This window comes from Mus pahari, chromosome 4 (genome assembly GCF_900095145.1).
Source record: "Mus pahari chromosome 4, PAHARI_EIJ_v1.1, whole genome shotgun sequence".
NCBI lineage: Eukaryota > Metazoa > Chordata > Mammalia > Rodentia > Muridae > Mus > Mus pahari.
The window spans coordinates 32628057-32636316 of record NC_034593.1 but is presented as its reverse complement, the minus strand read 5'-3'; positions in this window follow the sequence as shown (position 1 = coordinate 32636316).

Here is an 8260-nt window from a genome sequence, read left to right as displayed (position 1 = left end):
CCTCCTCCTCCTCCTCCTCCTTCTCCTCTTCCTTCTCCTTTTCTTCCATTTCCTCTTCTTTTTCTTTTTCTTCTTCTTTGCCACTTTAAAGTACTTGTGAATTTTAGTTCAAAATGTCACCTTTTATTTCTAGTCTCTACCTTGCTGTTTTGTACTTCCATAAAAATCTCAATGAGAAATGTTTGTCTAAATATTATGGTCCTGCAACTGTACTACAATAAAATTCTAGTACTTTCTCCAAGGAGGGAAGAGGGAAGCAGGTCAGGACTGGTGCTATTATGAAGGTCTGGTCCATGTCTAGCAGTATGCATCAGTGAGTTCTGCATGGTCATGTAGTCTGAACATTAGATATATGTTTCATGGGACTCTTCAGAAACACTCCAAGGACAGCTGGCATTCCTGTGAGGGGGGAATCTAGAAGAATCTGTGATGACCCTGGGACCCAGTTAGGACCTTCTGGGGCCAGAATGAAGCCTCCACTGGGTCTTTCTCTGGAAGGCTTCCCATTTCCTGTTCTCCTCACAGGAAATCTCTAATCCCTGTGCCATTTTTCTCTTAGTAAAGAGTCAAAGACTCTGTGGATAGAAATTCAAATGAGTGGAAAGCTATGCTAGAGATGCATGAAGAGGATGCTAAATTTGAGAGGTGCAGCCATGTGTTTGTTTTTCAAGAACTTGGGAAAACATCTTTAAGAGAATAAATCCTTTCTAGTTATTTCCATGTCTTTGGTGCACAACTGACTTCACCATGGGGGCTACAGATTTTAGGTCGAGTTCAAATGCTTTTGATTTCTTGACTTTGCTTTTTATTTAATTGCCCCCTTTGAACAAGGGTCAGATGATTTTGTTTGTGTTACAAAGATGTTTACCCATGTGGTAAACGGAGTATTGGAAACCTAGTCCCTGTCTGTTGAATAAACAAGTTCATACAAAAAGACTTAGGCTTGGAACCTTGTGGAGCTCAAACAGATGCAAAAAAGAAAAAAAAATCTGAATTATAATGTTCTAACATTGGGTTAAGAAGCTTCAATATAGGCAAGGACAGCATTTTTAAAAAATGCTTACAGTTTTAAAAACTCAAGCTGTCTTCAACTTTTTAAATATTCCAGAGTTGCAGAATAGCTTCTGTAGAGAAAAGAGGGCATGACTTTGTATTCCATGTCCCCAAGCCAAGTTTTACAAAGACCCATGTTTAGCATGCTGCCCTCTGTGGTACCGGATTGCCTCTCCAGAGACCTGATACATTTGGAGAAGCATCAAGGACCCACCCTGAGCCTGCTGACACTCTGAAAAGATGAGGAAGATTTGAGTAAGACCCCTCTCTCCGTGTGTGGGAGACACCTATTCAGTCCCACAGAACTGCTCTCCTCCAGCTAATTCATCTTCCCTCAGCTTATCCAACTGAAGCTATATTCCTTTTAATCTCAGCACTCAGGAGGCTGAGGAAGGTGGATCTCTGTGAATTTGAGGCCAACCTGTTACACAGAGAAACCCTGCCTTGAAACCCACCCCCCCAAAAAAAAGGAAAAAGAAAAGAAAAGAAAAGAAAAGAAAAAGAAAAGAAGAAAGAAAGAAAGAAAGAAAGAAAGAAAGAAAGAAAGAAAGAAAGAAAGAAAGAAAGAAAGAAAGAAATGATTGATACTAAATTCCTTAGGACTGTTCATTCAGGACAATGTGTTTACTGCTTCTCTGCTTTGTTTGTAATTATTGTCTGTTATTAATGTGTGTGTTAAACCTGAATAGCAATTCATGTTAGTGCTTTCTACTATGCACTATGAATATTGATGCTATTGTTCAATCAAATTTATCATTTCTTTTAATCGGATTCTTTCCAGACTTGATAGCTTCAGTTTTGTTGTTCTCAGAGACAGTTAAAGTTAAACCTTCACCCACATGTACTTCTACCTAATTTGCGATGTCTTAAAAATAGATGTTAGCACAGAATAGCAGTTAAGAAAACTGACTCACACAAATGTGGATTTAAATACACAGTAATTTTAAAGTAGGAGAGTATTACAGGGCTAACATGTAAAATGCTACGTGCAAAATGTTACAGAGGCCTGGCTTATTGAAGTGTGGTGTTGTAATCTAATCCATTAAAATAATTAACTTATTATTTTTGATTGAATATGTATGTTGGGGTGTATGTACACAGTGCAGTGCCCACTGAGGCCAGGCTGGAGTTCCAGGGCCTAGTGAGTTCTCCCATTGTTGGTGCTGTGAACTGAACTCAGGTCCTCTGCAACAGCAATACAGTCCTTTAACCTCTGAGCCATTTCTCCAGATTCCAAATCACCATTTTAATCCTTCCTATTTAGACTGCGTATTCAGCTAGAAAAGATATTTTTAATGACAAGTCAGAAGCACTTTTCCTTAAATTGCTTTTAATTGTGTGAGAGTTTTGTACATTTCTGTAATGAGTTCTAGTCTTCCTTGTTCAGACGTCTTCCGATAGTAAAGTTCTTTCTTGTCACGGGGCCCCATACTCTCCAAAGCAGAGTCTCAGCTCTTGATCTCATCACCAGTGGGCTTTTCCGGCTTCTTTATGTGTCAGTGAGCAACCCATGCTCTTAATCCACCTAGTTAAATATAACTCTTTACTTTCCTCTGTGGGATTTGCTCTTTGTCACTCTTGTGTGTAAGTGGGTATCATTCTGTTGTATTTGTTTTCTCCCTAGAATCTTACCATTTCTCTGTGAACATGCTAAAAATCATCCCAGAGGGCCCACCTCAAGAATGGCCTTCCTGGAAGACTACCTGCTGCTTCCCCCTTTCTCTCCAGGGAAGTTCTTACTGTTCTAGCTCTTAAGAATACAAGGTATATATCACTACCTTCTACTATATTTTGGAGAGCTTGTTGGAAATATTCTATTATGTTTGTTAATCTTACCTCCTCAGTATCAGACAAAGTAGAATGGAACATACTTAATGACAGTACATCAAACACAACATTTAGTTGAGTGTGGTTCTCTCTGTAAAAATACATGTGTGTGTGTGATGTTGTGTGGCCATTTCTTCCAAACTGAGAAATCCACTCCACCACAGTAAGGGAGTCTTATGAGACTCAGGAAGGAAACAATGCACAAGTCACAGAAAGTTCCTGAAACCAAAAGATTCACAAGGATCCTACTCAAGATTATGGAAGCAGCAACAAATACTGGGAAAAAGACCAACCACCAATGTAACTAAAGGAAACTCTGTTATGTGTTGAACTGCTTGCATGCCTTGCAAGGAGCTCCATACTGGGTGGCTTTTCAAAGATGAAGCTGTCTTGGAGTCACTTGTGCTCCTATAAGTGACCCCAGTAAACTCACTAGTCCACCATGTTGGACTTAGTGAAAGCATTGTGTTAGTCAGTTGTTAGCTTTCTATCTAAGGTAAGCAGATATCCATTCTCTCTCCCTATTCCCATCTCCATTTCTCATACACAAACATATATGATTTTCTCTATATAGCTTGACTCGTCGAATTTTGGAAGGTTATGCTTGATTTCATCAGAAAAGCTGTAGAAAGTCAAGGAATTAACACTTTAATTAAACACTGTATTAGATAAAATCCTTTAGTCATGGGAGCTTTTATATATAGAAGAACAAATGGCAGGTTGGGATGGGGATGGAGATGGGGCTGTGGACCAGCTGCCTTGTGTTCCAATGGCTGCATCTTTCCATTAATATACATTGAGCTCTTTGGAGAACTCTACTTTCTAGAAAAATCTAGTTGCATTAACACTCTGTGCAAGAATTGTGAAACTAGGGCTTCAGAAAACCACTGAGACCGGAGAACATGTAACAGCATATTGTAGACCCTGTGCGAAACTCCTGTGCAAGAGGCTGTGAAAGTGAAGTCCAAGTTGAGTTGAAGATGTTAAAGCACCCAAGGGGCATGGGATGTCTACTGAAGAAAGCTACAGACAACATGTGGCGCTAACCCAAGAGAAAGGTCACACAAAGGTGAAAGGGCAGGGCTTCTCAAGTTCATCAGGTCCCAGATGTTATATCCAAAAGCCCCTAGTGCCGGATGTGGGGTTTAGTGTCTGCCCCATTGGGTTTTGTTTAGTCTCATTTTTCCTTTTGGCTAGGATTCTGAACTGAGTTTCAGAAGAGACTTCCGGACTGTGAGCAGGATTGGAATGTAGGTATATGATGGTGTTTGATGTTGGGTTGAATGTGTTTTGTAATATGAGATGGCTAGGGCTGGGATGTTACAAGCTTTGTTAAAACACGGACTGCTGAACATTCCCTCCCAAGTTCTCCTGTATTTTCACTTCTCAGAAGCTTGCAGGCATTGCCAATGACACAGGCCCAGTGTCCTTGCTCTGAGACCCACTAAGAAGGGCTGAGCTTGGAAAGTTCAGTTCTGTGGATTGCTTCTATATCTCTAAGTGAGTCTCCTAAGACCTAAGCCTTGGTTTTTATCATTTTTAAAAATGTGCTTCACAATGAAGTTGCAGAGTTCAGATGCAATCACACTTACAAGAGTCACTCTTACACATGAGGTCACATCTTCTCATTCCCTCTGAGGAAGTGACACAAGGTTACACAGATCTCCTTTTCCATCAGTTCTAAACATTTCTCCTGTACTGCTCATGTGTGAATGTAGCAAAGGTTAAGAGTGCACACCTCAGAACCAAGAGCCAACAAAAGGAGGAATTACAGACCTCAGATACTGAGCCCATTAGCCAGTGCCAATAGCTTTTCTAAGTTTAGGCAAGGGCTGGTTCCAGTTTCAAACATTCCTTGTTCAACACAGACTTCCACTTCAGAGTAGCTCTGCAGCCCTTACTGCTCTCTGCATTATCTCCTCATGTGGCAGCCATCATGCTTAAGGCTTTTCCCAGTCTGATCCTATCCTGTCTCCTCCATCAAAGGCACAAAGGAGCCCTATCTCGGCTTTATTAAGCATCCTTTCAACAGTCCCCGTGCTTGGGAAAGCATAGAGCTCAGCTCTGTCGATACCCTCAGCCAGGAACTTGACCATTAGCAAAATTAATCGCACAAAGAGAAGCCACAGGAGCTCGAACAATCTCTGATGAGAGATTTCTCGTAATTTTAAGTGGATTCATTATGTGCTAAAGCCTGAGCTGTGCAAACGGTTTCCTTTAAGGTTAAAAGAAAATCCCAGAGTTGCTCGGCAGCTCCACCACTTAAATTATTGGATGAATTATCTATCTGATTCTTTTGCTCTCGACAATGAGGGGCTGTGTTCACCCTGACCTCACTTAGTTTCCAAGGTTGAATCTCGGATCTGAGTGCTAGCCAGGCAGTCTATGATATAAACCCTCTGAAGGCCTGTAGCTCAGTAGCACTCACTGACATAACATCCACCAGGCTGCCCCAAGAGAAGCAGGCAAAGCAAGAGAAAGCCCTTCACTCTCCCGGCACAGGACCTTGGAAGTTTGTGGAAGCCAGGTGAGCTCTGCCTGACCCTCCTGGAAAGTTATTTCACTCCATACTTGGGAAACGTAATTACTCTCACTTGGTTTAACTTTCTGAGAGTTTTTCTCCTCCGGTTTCTGGCCATCCTATCCCACTGAGTAAGTCTGGGATGTTGTCAGTGACAGATGAGGGGCTTCTGTGCCTCAGACTGTACCCGCCTCACTTTGTCATGCCGTTTCTTTCCATCAAAGAGGAAAACAAACCATGGAGAACACGAAGAGAAAAAAACCTTTGTAGCTCATCTGACACGAGACGGGGCACCCAGGCCCTTGTCAGCAGCATGAGTTGCAGAAAATGAGACCAGGGAATTAGGATCACGTAGACCTTTGTGTCCCTGCACAGCAGCAGAGCTTTACTAGAGGAATCGTGGGATGCGCTGCATCCAGCTGAAAGCATCCTCCTTCCTGTGGAAGAATAGGCTCTGCTCCCTTACAGTGAGTCCATTAATCTGCACCCACTCTCTCTGCTCAATTAAACAATAATAAGCTTCTTGCAGACTAGAGCTTGCAGGGCTCGGCCACACCCCTCAAGTTACATTCAGTTGGCTCTGTGTCAATCAAGAGTTCAATCTTTCCTCGACCTTTGCCCTCTTGGAGTCAGTAAACTTACCTACCTGGGGCCACTTTACCAATTACAGCCCTCAAGTTCTTTTGGGCATTGCTACAGTAACATTCTCACCTTTGTCTCTCCCACTGAAGTCTGATCTACTCTCCCAGACCCAGCTTCACCAGCACAGCACGTTGGGAGCAAAGGTGAGACTTCGAGAATAAGAGGGTAAAATAAAAAGAGCGAAAAGAACAGCGTCCTAAGGGTCCTCTGTTCTGGAACCTCTGTGTGAGCCTCAGATCTATCCCTCTTTTTCTCTGTGCCACAAATCCAGGACTCACTCTTAAAAGTCTAATGCAGATAAAGTCTTGAGTCGCCATCAATGCACCTGGGACTGTGTCCTTCCACCCCATTGGTTACAATGACCTGGGCCAGATTCTCGAGGACACAACAAAGTATCGTAATAATGTACAGAACATGAGAAATAAGACATTCAACTGAAACTCCCATTTCTCCTAGAATTGTTTATTTCCTAGGTGATTTCTTTTTCTTTTATTTCCTATAAAAGGAAAGCAATACCTTTTGTCACTGGACATAATAAGCAACAGCAGCATTTTCTCACTTCATTTTATCAACTTGTACACAAATATAGGCAACATTGTCTTCTCTGGGAAAGAGGGAAGGAGAGCTTGGATGTTGAATGAACATCCCAGTGTTACTCTGAGAGAATCTAAGCCTTCAGAGCTACCCTGGCACACCCAAGTTCCATGCCCAGATCCAACATAATAAAGCCAAGTGTTGCAGTGCATGCCCCGGGGAGTCAGAGATAGCCTGGCTTGCCAGCCTACCCTACTCTGGCATGTTCCTGGACAATGAGAGACCCTGTCTCAAAAACCAAGACGGGTGGTGCCTGAGGATAACACACAGAGGTGGGGGAGAGGGAGAGGAAGACACAGACAGACAGACAGACAGACAGACAGACTGACTGATAGACCTAGGATGTAAAGCCCAGAAAATCTCAGCCTTCATGGTTATCTGGTGACTCCAGACCCAAAGCTGTGTGCAAAACTAGAATTTCTCCTTCAAATTCCACTTGTTTTTTCAAAACCATCTGTTTCTTCTTTTGTGATTGACTTTGAGCACAACTGGTTCCTTTTCCCTCTTTTATAGAACAGGGTCTCAGTGTGAATGAATCTTTAGATACACTTTCCTGTGATGTCTAATCTGAGAAAGAGCACGAGGGTCACTGGCTCATCTTTATGGAGGCTGGGACACATGCTTCCCCCAGGCGACACGGGGAAGGCAACAGAGGAGCTGTTTGCCAGGGATCATGACTAACAGATTCAGGAAGGACACGTGCGTGCGTCTTTGCCATTTACTGAGGCCTAAGTGAAAAGCGACTCTGAATCATCAGGGGAAATTAATGACATTTAAATCAATTCTTCTAAGATGTGAGCCAGGCATTCCTGGATGGCGACTGGGGCTTTTGTGCCCCCACAATAATTAGCCTGTAAACTTCTCTGATGAGGCTGCAAATAGCTCGCATGAATACAGTCTCAGTTCAATTTGGAACAAAATTACCACTTGCAGTCTGCTGGCTTCCGCCTGATGCTGGCTTGTGGACTGTGTCTTTGTGCACTGATCTATTTATTTGCTCAGTCACTCGTTCATTCAGTCATTCCTTCACATATCAAGTCTCATACTACACTTCACTCAGTCAAACTCACAGGGGTAAGTTCATGCTGGGTTCCAGCCACGTGGGTGCTATAGAGATGGCCAGCACTGCCCCTGTTGAGAGACCGGCTGAGGCAGGACTGCTGTGTTCCCACAGTTGTGCCTTTCTGCCTTTGAAAATAGAGGAGCAGATATACTAAAGGGAGAATCGATCAGTCCCCTTTTGACCTTTACAAGTAGAATTCCAGAGGGTCTCAAGTGCTCTTCCCAGCACTCATGTCTGGTAGCTCAGAACTGCCAGTAATTCTGATTCTGGGAATCCTGTATAGATGAACTGCTTTAAATTAATCAGTGTACATGTAATAACCAGCAAATATAACAATATGTGCCATGTAATACGCTTATAGTACAATGTTTTGTCTTGATTTTCAGCATTTTTTTAAAAAAGTTTGGGTTTTTTTTTTATTTTCTTTATTTACATTTCAAATGCTATCCCGAAAGTTCCCTATACTCCCCCGCCCCTGCTCCCCTACCCACCCACTCCCACTACTTGGCCCAGGCCTTCCCTTGTGCTGGGTCATATAAAGTTTGCAAGACCAAGGGGTC